The following is an 18,059-nucleotide window of genomic DNA, read 5'->3' as shown; positions in this document are numbered from 1 at the left end:
CAGCACTTTTTCTTTTGTGCTTCCTGGGATCATTTCTCAAGTAAAATACTTGTTCCCAAATCCTTGTTCCCAGGTCTGCTTAACTTAAAAGGAGTGGTAAGCACTGTGCTGATCTGCAGAATCTATGACCAACGTAAAAACATTTGATTCCTTTTGAATAAACCAAAGCAGGGGGAGAGGGACATCCAGACGCATACACCCCTGTGATTTAAGCTTTCTGATACTGAATTACTAGAAGCTCCCTGCATATTCATTTTATTTCACCATTCTGTGTCTGCTTTCATGCTATTTTCTAAACGAAATGCCCTTCCCCAGCTTCCTCACTTGCACAATTTCTTATCTTCAAGAAGCAGCTCAGATATTCTGTTTGAAAAACTCAGAGTCAAGCTTCTGTCATAGCAACCGACATGTATTTCACATATAAACCTGAACACATTACATGGAAATGATCTGTGTAAGACTCATAAGCTCTTTGAGAACAGGGCCCAAAACTTACTTCCCTTCTAGACTCCAACACAGGGCCTGGTATGTACAGGCACTTATAATAATAAATGAGTAAATACCTTATTTTTCAAAAAACACTTAGAAGATGTCAGGAAATGTTTTAAGTGCTTTACCTGTATTAACCCATTTAATCCTCAAGACAACCTCTTGAGGTATGTACTATTATTACCATCATTTATAAAATGAGCAAACTGAAGCAGAGTGAGGCGAACTGACTGACCTGCAGGTGACACAGCTAGCAATGAGTGAGCCCAGAACAGATTTAGACTATAATCTATGTTCTTTACAGCTACCCATCATTGCTTCTTTTGAATTAAATATCAAACAGTAGGGCTTCCCTGGTGGCGCAGTGGTTGAGAGTCCACCTGCCGATGCAGGAGACACGGGTTCGTGCCCCGGTCCGGGAAGATCCCACATGCCGCGGAGCAGCTAGGTCCGTGAGCCATGGCCGCTGAGCCTGTGCGTCCGGAGCCTGTGCTCCGCAGCGGGAGAGGCCGCAACAGTTAGAGGCCCGCGTACCGCAAAAAAAAAAAAAAAAAAAAAAATCAAACAGTAACATCTAACCAATAGAAAACACGATTTGTTATCATTTTGTTACAGACCTTGGTATCTAATCTATGCTAACCCATGTTCTTATCTATACCTAGTTTTCGAAGGAAGAGCTTAAAAGTCTCTCTCCAACAATATCATTTACAAAAGCAACAGTAAAAAAAAATATTTCCATCGCAGCATCCCTAAATATCATATGATTTCTAACTTACCAATGTAGATTTCCTTATGTACCAGAAATTTACTTTAAAAATTTATTTAACACCCCATGGAAAATAATATGCTCAGCCTAGGTAGTACCAGTTTTTAGAAATTAATATTCTTTTGAGAAAAGAGTCAAAGATTATTTATAAAAAGTGAATGATAAATAATTAATTCTTAATACATTCTTTAGCTATGTAAATAAAACCAAAATACACTGTCTAGGGTCCTACTTACACAGGCTGTTAATGGCAGTAGACTTGGTAAATTTCAGAGAACCAGCCTCAAGTGACTCTGCAAGTCACATTTCACACTGTGTTCATCCTGTTTCCTGTCAACAGTGGCTATAACGGGCACATAAACTAAAATTTATAACCTTTTGAATCTGTAAAAGTTCTGTGTCCTTAGCCTTTAGCAATGGAAATATGCCAGTAATTTGCTCTTATATGATCCCTCTTCTCCATCAGATTTGAGGAAATTTTAACTAGCATGGAATTATAAATTCTTAATGTCATTTCTGCATTGATAGGCTCCTGATAATCTTAAATCCAGATCAAGAATTATTTTAGAGTAAATTCATACCCCAGTCAACTGAACAGAAAAGACTGCAGTAAACATCCAATATATATTCCATTAAAAACAACTTTAAATACATCATCTAAGTAAACTTGGGGAACTATTTAAAAATTTAGGAGTCCTTGGTCAAACCTTAACTGAGAGATAAAACTTCTAAAAACATTATCTAATAAAATGAATGGGACAAGATGAAGAGATTTATTTTGTTAGCCAAACCATATAATTTAACACTGCCCTTTTCATTTTACTAACCTAAATTTTCCACAATCTCATTTAAGCCATTATTTTAGGTACGTGATTTATTCTCCACATTATTCTAATAATTCTCAATAAGCAAACAGGGAATTTTTTTAAATGTAATGATTGTTTAAAATTTTAAACTTCTCTTTTTTTTCTAATAAATATTCTAGTAAATAGTATTTATGTATCTCATCAAATGTTTTCTTTTTATTTTTCTAAAAGTTATTTTCCAATTATGTTTCCATAAAACACAGTGATCTCTCCAGCACAGACAACTACTCAATGAAACAATGTACTTCAGGTTTTAGGTAGAGAGCTTAATATTACTATAAATGCCTACAAAATATTCTTCACTTGTATGAAACTGGGTTTATCATATACAGGCATCCTATTTCTTAAAGTCTTAAATCAGAAGTAAAATTTGAATATGCATTTGGCTCAAGAGTTCTTAGAATCTGTTCTGAGAGACTGTGGGTTAAATTATCAAGTAGTATTTAATGAGCATATCAATTCTGTAAATTAAGTGACTTTAAATTACATGTTTTATACAACTACTAGAGACAGGGATAAAAAATCTATTTATTTGCACATTTCTGTGTCAGAATTTTCAACACGTTTCCTTGTAGACTCTAGGTTCTTTTTTTAAGTTGTTTGTTCAAAAGTGAGGTAACTGCATTTTGCAGTGCTCTGAAATATTTGAAAAAAAAAATTGTGTTCTTGATAGAGATTAAGAAGATAGATTTGAGACGTTTTTTGACTTTTAGGAAATAGTTTGCAATCTGGGTTTAACATAGATTTCTGAAGTGCAGAGTTACTACAAGGGGCCTGTGAACTGATTATCTATGTGTACAAAGCCATATATATAAAATAAATATGTAGACTATCATACACTTATATGTGCCATTGTCAGAAACATATCTGTGTGTCATAAAGAATAATGTGCATACTTATTTTAAACATTAGTAGAGTCACAGTAGTTTTTGTTATATTTCTCAATCCATAGATGCTGAAAGTTAACACAACTAGCTTGTGTCAGATTATATTGATATAATAAAAAAATCTTTGTGTTCAAAATACTTGGAAAACACTGTTTGGAAGGCTTGCTACTAAAGGGAAAATTGTTTATATTTTCAATTTCAGAGTATTTACCATTCATTTTAACTGTGACTTAGAAAATAATATGTCATTATATTGAAAGAACCACTTTTTTTTTTTTTTTTTACCAGAAGTGAGGAGGTAAAGGACATGAATGGATTGTAGAGGCCAAAAAATCTGCTTCTTTCCACATTTACATTTTTATTAAAGATCTGAACTCTAAAATTTAGGCATCAGAGAGATCTAGAGGAAAACTATTTGAACAATAAATATATGTGAACTCAAATCACATTTACCTTCAAAATTACGTATTGTCATTAAACCAAACTCTCAACTATCAGGGTGATTTAATTTTCCCCTCATCCTGTTTTCTGGACTTTAGTTATTATGAATGTATATGTGGTAGGCAGAAGAATGGCCTTTCAAAGATCCAGGCCCTGTTCTCCAGAACTTGTGGGTATACTATGTCACATAGCAAAGAGGAATTAAGATAACAGAAGGAATTAAAATTACTAGGCAACTGACCTCAAAATAGGGAGAGTAATATGGATTATTCAGGTGGGACCAATGTAATCACAAGGGTCCTTAAACATGAAAGAGGGAGGCAGAAAAGTCAGTGTTAAAGTGATACCATGGGAGAAAAACTCAACCAGACTTTGCAGGCTTTGGAGGGGGACCATGAGCAGCTTCTAGAAGCTGAAAAAAGCAAGAAAATGTATTTATCCCTAGAGCTTCCAGAAGGGAAGCTGTTGACACTAATTTTAACCAGTGAGACACATCCTGGACTTCTGACCTCCAGAACTGTAAGAGAATAAATTTGTGTTGATTTAAGCCACTAAGTCTGTGGTAATTTGGTACAGCAGCAATAGGAAACAGTTTGCTAAGGTGTATGCACTTGATGACTATGTATATTTTCATGAACACCGAAAGAATTCAAGTGAAGTAATGATGAATTAGGTTAGCCCTTTCCCAACATAACTGCTGAAGTAAAAGGACTTTTGCTGTGGAGCTAAACATGATATAATGGGAAGAGATTCCTGCTTTTCCTCAGGAGAGAACATTTGCACCAGTAGGAATGAGGCAGAAATCTGGACAGGTGCATCAGACCGATGGTGGTGAGTAAAGCACTGGGCCAAGAGGGTTCAGTCCAGGCCATTTCAGGACCACCTGGTCTCTGACTTGCTCATCGCAGCGCTGATTCTGCAGAGGTGGGCAGAGCAACTAATGAGACCATATGACTCATGAGCAAGTGTGAGTAACCCATAGGAGATTTTGGGGCTCTGTGGGAGAAGAAATCCCTGGGGGATGGTGTAACGTTAGAAAGGAAATGAAGAATTTATTCTGGGAAAGGCAGTAGAAGCTCTAAGCAAATATAATTTTGCTATTAAAAAGACCCAGTCACAGATACAGAAAACAAACTTATGGTTACCGGGGGATAAGGGAAGGAGGGATAACTTGGGAGATTGGGATTGACATGTACACACTACTATATATAAAATAGTTAACTTATAAGAACCTGTTGTATAGCACAGGGAACTCTATTCAATACTCTGTAATGGCCTATATGGGAAAAGAATATAAAAAAAGAGTGGATATATGTATATGTATAACTGATTCACTTTGCTGTACACCAGAAAGTAACACAACATTGTACATCTACTATACTACAATGAAAGTTTTAAAAATAATTTTTTAAAAAATCCACACACTCAAGGTTAGAAAAAAGAATACACACACTCAAGGGCTAGTCATTTCATCCACATTTGAATTTGTCTCTCTTAATGGATTAATCAAGGAGGACAAAAACACAAAAGAAACCCCTGTTGTGAAATAAAGAGCCAGCTCAGAGGGAGGTCAGCTGGTCACTCTGAAAGAGAGCCTCTCAAGGTGACAGGGAAACTTTAGTCTCAGGTCTGATACCCATTTTGCCAGAAGCCCAAGTCTGACAGTACAGTCCCAGTAGGTTGGACCCTAGAGGATGGACTTCTACAGTGAAACTTAAAAGAGACTGATAATAAAACAGGAATATAGCTTTTGTGCTCAAAACCATGGCACTTACTCCCTGTGTCTGCCGTCAAGAGCACCTCATTGTCAGTGTCAAGGCAACCGAGGTGCTTAACAGCCCGAGTTTGCGAGATGGGCAAAGAAAAAGAGCGAAGGCTTTAGAAGGCCTGAAAGAATATTTTATCCGGTCAATGAAAAAGCCTGATGAACCATCCTTGTTCAAAAACCTAACTTTCCAGTGAGCTGAACACTAACGTCACTTGAAATACTATTTCTCTCAGTTTCTTGGACTTGGACAAAGCTGGAGGAAAAATGTCAAATGCTGGTATTTAAATCATGTTTATGAACTTCACGTGAACCATATTTAAACACGTTATGAAAAAGTGACTGAAAATACAAGATACATAATTTATGTATTATACGTGTTATTTCTAGTTTTAGTTCTATCCTAAGGTTAAAACCTGGTCACCTAGAATTTAATTCCTTCATTAGGAATCCAATAAGCAGTATCTTAAGTTGGATTTCTGAAGACAGTCTCTCTCACTTTCTCTGTCGCCCCCTAGATACAGAGGTATTTTGTTTATTATTAGTTTCCTTCCCAATTTTTCCATCAACACTAGATCCTAGACATACCTCATTTTAGCATCTGTGTTCCAGTATTTAACAAAATAAACCAAACCAACCAACTTTTCTGACCGATGCTCAGGGAGTATGGGTATGAATGCTGCTAGATTCAAAGAGCAGAGGACAACTATGACCAAAGAAGGTTTTCACAGAGACTGTTTCTCAGAGGTCATTTCTTTTACACAGTTGCGAGCAACGAAGAGATCCTCATCGCAGAAGTAAACGCGGGTCAGAGGTAATCACTGCTAAACGTCAGCTTGGTCAGTCAAGACCACAAAAGAAATGTAAACACATTACCTAAATGGTGGCTGCCATTACCTTTCAAAAGAGAACGGTGTGTGTGGTGAGCCTGGCCTCCAGCTCCTTGTCCCGCCGCTGAAGCCACCGCCGCTCGCACTCCCGCCTCAGAGCGCCTGCTGACCCCACGTCAACCCCGCCGCCGCCGCCGCCGCCGCCAACGTTGACCCCACGTCGACCCCGACGCCGTCTCGCCTCCCGCAGCACCCTCGCCCAGGTGCCGTGTCAGAGTAAGCCACCTGCACTGCAGGAGGAGTGGTTGCATGGCTCTTGGGTGGAATTACACTTTGGCAATAATGGGAACGCCAGCGTTGTTCAGACTCTGTTTCTGTTTATAATGGCGACGTGGAAGAAATACTGCTGGGTGTGCAGCATGAGTCTGGACGGAGTAGCCCCAAGACTTCTCTGTGACCGCCCACCTTGCTCACAGACCTCGCAAGATACCAATGGAGCTTCCAAAGCAGACACACTAATATTGATGAGAAAAACAGCTCTCAGTCGGAGGAAGATTACATGGAGACAAAGAAAGACGGAGAAAGCCTCTTGAAGAAACACTCAGACTGGTTATGGGACTGGTCAAGTCGGCCAGAAAACATCACTCCTCACCCCCACCCCCAGTTCCTCTTCAAACCCCCGCAGCGCACGATCGCGCTCAGCTTGAGGAACACGAGTGTTAGGGAGAAAGGGGGCATCTTCTCTGCAGAGTTTCTAAAGTTTTTCTTCCGTCTCTTCTCTCTCATCTGCTAGCCATGGGGTTGGGTATCTATATCTGAAGGTTACTGAAAATATCCACCATAACCTTTTAATGAAGAATTGGAATCCAGCTTTTTCATTTAGTGGGAATTTACATTGGGGTTTGCAACGCAGCTTACTATCATCTTGGTCCTTGGGTGGCTGCACCACTTGTGTCATTTCTTAGGTAAATGCCACATTCCGAATTCAGTAAAATAAAAATAAGACACTTAAAAAAAAAGAGTGGTGTGAGTGAATATGGAGCATGTGGAGTTGAGAGGGAATTTCATTATAAAAACACTAAAACACTCCAGGACTCTGGGTGAAATGTTCATGAAATTAAAAACAAAATTATGTGGAAATTTCCAACAGAGGTGCCTACAACTATAATATATATTTAATCATTACTGGCCTCCCCGATTTAGCCACTCATGTTTAGTAAATGGAAACAATGTGAAGTGGGAGAAATATCAACTTTTGTAAGTGGGTATTTTCAATGAAATAATAAATATATTAAAATAAAGATTTTAAGCCTCTGGATTTCTTGTCATTCCCTTATAAATTCTCATAATATGAAAACATGCTTGTTTACCCATGTCTTCACTTGAAAAACCTTGCTGACAACCTGTTCATTACCAAAGCAGACCATGCCAAGATGATACAATGTGGTTTCTACCCACCAAGAGCTTTTATTCTGTAGAGGAGAAAGGCACATGCAACTTCTCACACAAGGGGACAATGGGATATTCTAATTGAAATTTTTCCAGTGTCCTTGTTTTGATGTCCTCACTTGGCTTTGGGCTTCACTAAGTATCCTTGCTCATAGAGTCTGTATTTTAGTTCTTTCAGCTATAATCCACTTTTATTATACCTGAGCTCTGTCGATGTGGTGGTAAGGTGGGGGGGAAGAAGAACATTCTATGATCTTCTGATTAAATCTCAATCATTTGATGTGTCTGTGTCTCAGAGGTATGACCTTCACAAGTGTTAATCCAGCCTTTTTACCTTCAGCCTCCTATGCCTTTCTCTGGCTGCAACATTCCCAAATCGATTTATTTGAAGCCCTGATTCTAGATGCCTGTTTTTCCACCCCTTAAGTAAGACAGGAAGGCTGAAGTGAGTTCTCTTCCTTCATCTGGATAAAGTTTAAGAATTGGGTGAAGTCCTTTCTACTGGAAAGTAGACCTCTGATATGGAGAAGGCTCTGAACATGTTTCTAAATGGTTACTCTTCCCTTCCCCCTCCCAGAGCCAAGAGGGTATCTTTCTTGGACTTTCACCATAGACACGTGATGGGGTTCCTGGAAGGAAAGCCCATAAAAATGTGGGTTCTCTCTAAGGTTGTGGTTCCCAGCAGTTTTTCACCCTCACACTAGTCTCCACTCAACCTCCCAGAATTCACCAAAATTACCACTTAAGTGTTACTACCAGTTTATGGTTCCAACAGCTTCTATTGCTGTATCTCTCTGGGTGCACTTATCTCTCTAGGTGTTGGGTTGCTGGTTTACCCTGTAACCTAGTTCTCTGATGCATCCAAGATATCATTGTCCAGTTTTTTCTTATCGTAAATATGGGAGTTCTGACTTCCAAGCTCTTTACATGTTTGGTCTGAAACTAGAAGCCACAATTCATTTTTGATGTATAATATTGAATACATGAATTACCACTGTGATACAATTTCTAACATTCCTATTTAGGGATGATCTGCAAGAAAAATATCCTAGATCCTTATTTCCACCCTTTGAAAATGTAACATAAAGTGACAAAAATATGTAAAACACATCTAGGGCAAAACTTAAATATATAGAGAGACTTTAACTTTTAATTTAAAAATGAGACACAATATTAATAAAATCCCCTAAATATACAATGCCCCATGCCCCCCAACACAGTACCAGACAAATTAATTTAAACAATAACATAGAAAAAAAGAATAAACAAGAGGAACCAAGAAAACCATGTATAAAAGGGAAGAAGACTAAGTCTATAAAATATTTAACATACTGTAAAAATATAATAAAATGCACAGTTTAAAAAAATATGATTGCTGCACTTTTCGATAGGCCAACTAGGACAAAATCCAAAGTTTAGAAATAGACTTAAATCTTAGAGAAATTTAATATACTAGAAAATTAGCATCTCAAATCAGTGGGGAAAAGATGGCATTTTTAAAGCAGTTATGTTGGGACAGATGTATAACCATTACAAAAAAAGATAAATGTACATTCTCACCTTGCTACTTACAAGATGATAAATTCCAAATGCCCCAAAGATTTAAATATTAAAAATGAAACTATGCCAGTGTTAACAGGAACCATGAGTAAATTTCATTAAAACCTGAGAGAGGGGCTTCCGTGGTGGCGCAGTGGTTGAGAGTCCGCCTGCCAATGCAGGCGACACGGGTTCATGCCCCGGTCCGGGAAGATCCCACATGCCGCAGAGCGGCTAGACCCATGAGCCATGGCCGCTGAGCCTGCACGTCTGGAGCCTGTGCTCTGCAACGGGAGAGGCCACAACAGTGAGAGGCCCGCATACAGAAAAAAGCAAACAAACAAACAACTGAGAGAGGATAGAATTCTTCCTAAATATAACTCAAAAACTAAAAGTGAAAACTAAAACATTTGATAATTTGACTATATTAAAATAAAACAATTTCATTAAAACATAACCTAGAAAACAATAGGCAGAAGACAAACTGTGGTAAAAATAAAATACAGAACATATAGAAAGAGCTAACATCCTTAACATTTAAAGAGCTCCTAAAAATCAAAATAGAAAGACCAAACCCGAAGTGAAAATGGGAAGAAGTTATGAAAAAGAGAAACAAATGCAATTAGGATTTAAATATACAAAACTATGTTCAGATTCAGACATAAGACAAGGGAAAATTAAACAAGCATTTAGGGGCATTTATGGAAATAATGATAAAATTTGAATTAAGTCTATAATTTAGTTAATTATATTGTACCTCCAAAGGATACAAAGTTTCAGTTATGCAAGATGAATGAGTTCTGGAGACCTAATGTACAGCATGGTGACCACAGTTAACAATACTATATTATCCACTTTAAATTTGCTAAGAAGATAGATCTAAAATCTTTTACACACACACACACACACACACACACACACACACCACAGTAACTATGTAGAGGGGTGGATAAGTCTTTTATGATTGTGGTGATGATTATTATTATTATCTCACAACGTATACATATATCAAAACATCAAATTGTACCCCTTAAATATATACACTTTTTTGTATGTCAAAGATATCTCAGAGAGGGGCTTCCCTGGTGGCGCAGTGGTTGAGAGTCCGCCTGCTGATGCAGGGGACACAGGTTCGTGCCCCGGTCCAGGAAGATCCCACATGCCGCGGAGCGGCTAGGCCCGTGAGCCACGGCCGCTGAGCCTGCGCGTCCGGAGCCTGTGCTCCGCAGCGGGAGAGGCCACAACAGTGAGAGGCCCGCGTACCGCAAAAAAAAAAAAAAGATATCTCAGTGAAGTTGTTTAAAATATAATACTATACCAATGTTAATTTCCTTGTATTGGTAATTTTACCATCGTTATGTGTTACATATGATATTAACCTTAGGTATAGCAAGGTGAAGGGTATATATTTATGTTGCAACTTTTCTGTGTGTCTATAATTATTTCAAAATAAAGAGTTAATTAAAAAATTAAGCTACACACACGAAAACAAAACAAAATATTTTTAAAAATAATGAATGACCACTTTATATTTATCTCTCAGTAAAAATCCAAAAGCTTGAAAATGCAACTTGTTGGTAAGGTTGTGAGGTAACAGGCACTCACCTTCCTTCTTGGTGAGAATACAAAATAGTATAGCCTTAAGAGAGGGACACTTTCAACACAGTGTTTACCATTAAATTCAGCAAAGCCATGTGCAGTATAGTGATTTATAAGAAATATGTATTTGGTTATCCCAATGACCATTTCTCATATATTAGTGGGTCTTTGTCCAGGGTTCCAGACTCACAGCTCCCCAAACCCTTGGAATTTCCTAACTGAGGAGAGATATAAAGGTGTCTTTGGGGCTTCCCTGGTGGTGCAGTGGTTGAGAGTCCACCTGCCGATGCAGGGGACACAGGTTCGTGCCCCGGTCCGGGAAGATCCCACATGCCGCGGAGCGGCTGGGCCCGTGAGCCATGGCCGCTGAGCCTGCGCGTCTGGAGCCTGTGCTCCGCAACGGGAGAGGCCACAACAGTGAGAGGCCCGCGAACCGCCAAAAAAGCAAACAAACAAAACAAAACAAAAAAAGAGAGAACAAATAAGTATACACAAAATATCATAGGTGCTAGGGGAACAACTCATTACTATAAAACAACTTAGAGTAATAATAGAGGAAAAATTAAGTATTGGTCAGGTGACTTCAAATGACTTGTATTTTGGAATAACCAAAAAGTCCTGATCAATAAGGAAATGTTATTCTTTACAGAAAAATTCCATGGAAATTGAGTGGAAGGAATTATAGAATTAGAAAACATCATTTTGTACTGCTGCTTAAATGACAGGTTTGGGCAATGATAATGAATATATACTACAGACATTTGGTGAATAATGGATAAAGAACTGAATATTTACATGGTATCAATGTATCCCAAGCTCATCACTGGGGAAAAAGCACAATGACACAATGCAGGAGTCATTTTGTTACCACCTGAACCCACTGAACTATCTTAGGATACAGCCAGTAGACACAAATCCATATGTGACCCATTTATTTCAACTAGTAAATAACATGAAAAATTGGGGGCATCAGAACATAATACTGTTTTATACTATAAGTGGTTTAAGAGGCATAACTAACAATTGCAACGTGTGGACATATTTTTGGATGCTGATTAGAACAAACTATACAAAGACATTTTTGAACAACAAAAGAAATTTGAATATGGACTGGGTTTAGTAAAGATATCAAGGTATTTTTTAGGTATGATAATGGCATTGTGGTTATCTAGAAACTATTCTTTATAAAGACATGCTGAAATATTTAAAAGGGAAATATTAATGTCTGGGATTTGATTTAAAATGTTTAATCAAATTTCAAAAATAAGGACAAAAAGGATAAAGAAAGTGTGGCAAAACAGTGTTAATTTTAAAAATGAGTGTTAAAGGTATGGGGACTTATGATATTCTATCTACTTTCAAACTACAGTGAAAATTGTATGATATTTTCCAAAGTTTTTAAAAAATTTTTTTGGGGGGGGACAAAATCCATCACAGTAATTCAAAAATTTCTTTTTGTTGATACCTAACAATTTTTTTGCTTCTCATAGTGATATTTGAGAAATTAAGTGCATTTTATCTCTTAAAAAGCCTGCAATGAGGAACTAATTTAAATGACAAAAGAAGGAACAACTGAACAGCAAAATAAATACTATGGTACTAGACTGTAACTCAAAATATAAATATACCCAAGTCCATACTGATAAATTACTGGATAAATAGAAGGAAAGAGATAAATCTTCCTTACAAAAGAATTAAAAATAATTTATATAGATACTTCCTCCTCCTCCTTAATTGTGGGCTGAACTTAGTGAGTTGCTTCCCAAGAATAGCACACGAAAAGGTTAGAAAAAGAACTTTTCCGTGGAGAAAGCTGGCAAACTCTACCTTAGCCAGGAGATCAGGTCAGCACCACCAATGTTAAGTCATGTTGATAGTGCGTGATGTGATGTGATTCACTTCTTTGGTACCTTCTCCCAAATCCATAACCTCAGTCAAGTCATGATAAAAACATCAGACAAACCCAAACTGAGAGATATTTTACAAAATACCTGATCAGTTCTCCTCAAAACTGCCAAGGTCATGAAAAACAGGGAAAGACCGAGACACTGTCATGGACAGAGGCAACAAATGAGATGCGATTAGGAAATGCCATATAGAATTCACGACTGGGTCCTGGGACAGAAAAATGGCATCAGTAGAAAGAACAGAAATCCAAATAAAGTCTAGTTTAGTTCATAGTAATGGACTAATGCTGATTTCTTAGTTTTGACAAATGCACCAGGATTATGTAAGATGTTAGCAATGGCAACAGCTAGGGAAAGAGTATGTGACAACTCCTGTATTATCTTTGTAACATTTCTATAAATCTATAAACCTTCCAAAATTAAAACTTATTAAAAATAAATTTCTGATCAAATTTAAAAACTTAACAATGTATTATTTGAGTCCTAGCAAAAATAGCAATTAGGCATTAGAAAAGAGGCCTTTACAGGACTGCAGGTGGGGAAGGACACCATTGAACTGCATAATACTAGAGAAAGTGGGTGAATTGTCCTGGGACTAAAGCCTGGAAGAGAGGCAGGCTAATGGGAGCTTTTATCCACTTGCAGATTAAAGCCTCTGTGGGAGAGGAAAAGGAACCTTGTAGGAGTCAAGTCATAACTAAAGAGAGGGGTGCTATACATAGAACATAAGCAGAGCATTTTCCCAGCTCAAAGCTTTTAGCCACTCACAGATGAGCTTGGGGAAGGCCTGGGAATTATAAAAACCAGATTCCAGTTTCAGCTCTGCCAGTAATATGCTGACAGTGAACAAGTCATGTGATTTTTCTCATTCTTGATTCTCTCAACTATGGGTTGAAATTCATCCACAGCTTTGAGTCTATGAATTTATAAAGGCAAGTTTTTTAATCCCTTTGGATATTTGAATAAAGCTTTATATTTGACAATGACATAAAAATTTAAATATATTGCAATATGAGAGGGATATAAAAATAGTTTTGGTCAGCATATAAAGCTCTAAATTCTCATTCTGACAAGTCCTTGGTTATGGCAGGAGGTAATTTAGCATACAATTACAATGTATGTAGGTTTGACCATAGAGAGTCATGCCTTTAATTCCTGAAGTATTCATCATACTTGCTATAATATTACCTGCAAGTATCATTCAGAAGCACAGGAACCTGTTGGACTGCACCATGAATGTGCAGTCAGCAAGGTCCAGATGATGAGAAAAACTACAGCCCAGTTTTTCAGTAGACTAATTGTAAGGAAAGAAGAGGACTGATTAGGGACTTATTAAAAGAGACTTAAAAGTCATATTAAGTTTAAAAAGGGAACGGATAAATATAAAAGCATGCATATCTGGGTTATAAAACTAAAAATGAAGTGATCATTATGAACTCCAGGATAACAGTTACTCATGGGGAGACAGAGAATTTGTAATTGTGGTGGGACACAAGGATGGGGCTTCTAGGTGACAGGCAAAGTACTATTTTTTGACCTGAGTAGTAGTTCCAAGGGTGTTAGCATTTTAATAATTCTTTACAGTATACATTTGTTTTGTGTAGTTTTCACCCTTTATTTTATTATAATATGTAATAAAATCTTCATGTGTTGCTGGCAGAATGCTGTGTACTCCATTTACAAAAATGAATAAGAAACTTTTCCTATAATCAAAGGCTAGAATCAAGTAGAAAAAAAAAAGGTGACAAAATGAGCAACAGAAGCTTGCAATTCTTATTATGAAATTAGATAGAGTGAAGTCCAGTGCATGGGGTGTAGTTTTGCCTAGTTACGTTATAAGTGTTTTTGAAGGAGAGATAATGCAACGCTTAAGCTTAATATTTAAAGGTTAATCACTGTTTTCAAATGGACAAGAGGATGGAGCCATCCAGAAAGAAGGGGATGATTATTTTACCAAAACATATTTTTTAACAGGTAAAATCATGACTCATACAAATGTAAAATAAATATGTATCTAAGATTTTATTTAACTCACTAGTTAATGAAGGAATTAGTAAGATGTTATAGGTGGTTCACAGAAGAATTCAAGACGCACACACGTATTGGTCAACAGGAATGCTAAAATGACTTTACAAATAGGTACAAAATTCATCAATATCCATAGGGCAGTAATCAAATGCATCTCCACTGGGCTAATCTGTGTTTATGTGAACCAGAAGCATGGGCATTACTATCAGTGTTCAACAATTTATAGAACTGTCAAATACCTCAAAGACAATGAGAAGGGAAGATAACTCCAAAGGGTGAACTAGACAGAAGGGATGGGGTGAGAAAAGAGGCTGAAAAGGTGGACAGGGGCCATATCATGAAGCTGAGTGAAGCCTTTTATTTTGTATGGCACTAGGGAATAAGCAGAGACAATTCTGAGTGGCCCTGGGGGTCGTTTTCTCTTCTTCTTCTGTAGCTTAGGAATAATTTAGTATAGGAGTTGTGAGTTAGATCAGTGGAAAAGTGGTAAACTCTGGCATTTCCTTAACTAAGACTCTCCCGTTGATACACAGATGCTATCTGTCCTCCTTTCCTTGTATTTTGAGTGACTGAGGGGAAGCTTTACTCTTGGCACCCTTCTGTGAAATGTCCAGTGCAGCTATGCCCATGGCAGGCATGCTTTTACGCGGAATAAGGCAAGTGTGGAAGATTTTGTGTGCTTTTGCTTCTCTGCCTGTCAGTTTCCTCAATGAACCAAATGTAATATTTTTTAGGAATGTTAGTATCTTTTCCTCCTTTTGCATTAGAGGAGTCAATGAATCTGTTTTCCGTTTAATTTTGTTTTACTGTTACAAGTAGCAGTAGTAATATTTTGATTTTCAAATTAACATAATCAGAATTTTGGAAGAACTAGTGTGAGCCAGTATTCACACTGTGTTGCTGTGTTGAAAAATAACCAAATTAGAAACTAACACACCATTGTAAAGCAATTATACGCCAATAAAGATAAAAAAAAAAAGAAAAATAACCAAATTGCTCTGATTGAAAGCAGATTGGGAAGAATTATGGAAAGGGAGACTTGATGAGTTTTCTGGAATGTAAGTTCTTTAAGAGTTCCCTTACCTCATGCTGGTTATACAGTTTACTCTCCAAATGGCTGGTAAAATAGTACTGATTTTGACTACTTGATTGGTCATATAACATGGGTATTTCTTAGATAACATCGAACGCTCAGACTTTCAGGTAGAACTAATTAGGCAATTAGCCCTTTATTTGAAAAGACTTATTTGGCGTTATAGAGTTATATTTTTCATTCAATGCACATCTGAATGAAAGAGACAGTTCTATCCCCCCTTACTTCAATCTCCTTTGTTCCCCTACAATTTAGCAGCTGCAGAACTGGGCTGTAGTTCCCCCCACAGCCGGGATCTCACTGCTTGCACCTTCATGGTGCAGTTAAACATGTTCCTCTGTCCTCTGTCATTTCTGCAGATTGGCAGCTGGGTCCAGAGACTGGATATCAGATTTGATCTCTTTGGAAAACTGTAAGTAGAATGTAGTATGGCTATAGGAAGCACATAATGTCTGCTTGTCTCTTTTTGTGATCTTAGCCACCGTTGAAGTTTAACACCTGTATCTAATCATTTGTTGGTTTAAAAAGCTGAGATTTTAATATTATTTCACTTTTATTTGTTTGTCAGAATATATCTTATTAAAGCAATACTTTCTCTCAGTCACTCTTTGGTTTCCCATGGTAGAGTTAATAAGAAATATAGGATAACTGCTTAATTGTTCCCTTTATTAACCAGTTTTCATTTTAATATGTTAATTTCTATAATCCTCTGCAGGTAGGCAATTCTTTTTAAATATTGCTATGCACCCACAGATGAAAATAAGTTTGATGTATTCAATCCACTCTCGTTATTAAAAGTACTGAAAGTCTGATCGTCCCTTTGTGGTTAGTGGAAGACTAGTAAGTTGGCCCTTGAATAATTTGAATTGACTCCATTAGTCTTTGATAGCTTCCCTTCTAACCGATATGGCAAGATTTGCCAGGCTCAGCTCGTGCATTTCCTGTCTCAGACCTCAGCAATGTCTCCACTAAACCTAGGTCGCTTTTAGTGAGAAGTGACACTTCAAGGCCACAATATGAGTCTCATCACGAAAGCATTAGTCATTGTATCTAGGTCTTAATAGTGAAAAGAGGAAGGGAATATTTATAAGTAGGAAAAATATACAGCCTAGCTCCATCCAACATAAAAGACTGGAAACAATAACCAACCCAGTAACAACTTCCCAAATTTATCCTGATACAGTCAAACTTCAAGACTAAGGAGATTTAAATTAAATGCTTCCTTATTGCATCTATATGTCCCTTATTCCACCCTAAAAATTCTGCTTCTCAAGGACACAGGAGATGATAAATAAGAATATCCACTAATTATTCATTTTGAAAATTATTCTCAGAATACTAATACTACCACCAATGTAATTATTGAAATTAAAGCTAGGAAAGTTTTCTTGAATCCTGGCTCATTCTAAAAGTATAAGAAAACTAATTTCATGTGAAAATAAACAACAGAAATGTATCAAATTCAAATTCCATGCAAAGTTATCATAAGAAAAGAAAAGAACAAGGAACATAATCATATAAATGCACACATTCACAAAAGGTAAGTATGAAACTGAGCCTCATTTTAGTAGGTCTTAATTTCTCCTAATGCCAAGGCAAAGACAACAACGATTCCAACTATCAACTTTCTGTACTGAAGTTATAAAACAATAATATTAGGTTAGAATATAAATGAGAGTGTAATGGTTGGAAATGGGTTGTTGAAACTAATAATATTTATAAAGTATCTGTTTCTTGAGAAACTTAAGAAAACTAATTGAAAAGCTATGAGTAATTCCATGAGCAATAATAGCAGTAATGGAATTCATTAAGGTAACAGGATATGTGTGTGTTTGTGTGTGTGCGTGTGTGTGTGGTAAAAGACGGCCATGACCATGACCATGACCGATATAACACATATAACAAATATATAACACAACTGTTTTCAGACACTGAAAACAGGCAACATAGACATGCGATACTTAACAGAAGAGAGACAGATGAAGTGAGCCATACAACTTCAACTGCCTTCTTTGAAGACTTCAGTGCAGGGAAGAAATGTAAGGCTCATTTAGAGACTGAGAAGTTTACAGGGGTACTCCTTAAATAGAGCAAAAAGTACTATTTTAAGATGAGGAAATAGTGATCTGCATTCAGGGAGAGCAAGAGGGCTGAAATTTGCAAGACAAAGTACTAGAAAGAGCTCAAGAAGTTTGTACGAGGGTACCTTGGAGTCTGGCTGAACACCAAGCAGCTCTCACGCAGGATAAAACTCCACGAGCATTGACAGAGGACACCTACTGTGAGATATACGTTAACCTTCAGAGCTTACACAGGGCTAAGGGACATTCAAGTACTTAACATCCAGAATAGCAAAGCTTTAATAAACACTCTGAGAATTCATTAGAAATTTAAGAATCT

At 37.2% G+C, this 18,059-nt stretch overlaps 1 pseudogene; it reads left to right on the top strand.

The window, feature by feature from the left end:
• The first annotated feature begins 5,213 nt into the window (after window positions 1-5,213).
• LOC101320437 (BCL2/adenovirus E1B 19 kDa protein-interacting protein 3 pseudogene) lies at window positions 5,214-6,863 on the top strand (annotated as a pseudogene).
• Window positions 6,864-18,059: the final 11,196 nt, after the last annotated feature.

The sequence above is a fragment of the Tursiops truncatus genome, chromosome 1 (genome assembly GCF_011762595.2).
Source record: "Tursiops truncatus isolate mTurTru1 chromosome 1, mTurTru1.mat.Y, whole genome shotgun sequence".
NCBI classification, from domain to species: domain Eukaryota; kingdom Metazoa; phylum Chordata; class Mammalia; order Artiodactyla; family Delphinidae; genus Tursiops; species Tursiops truncatus.
Note: the sequence above shows the minus strand (reverse complement) of the source record. Positions and strands in the feature narration are given on the sequence as shown.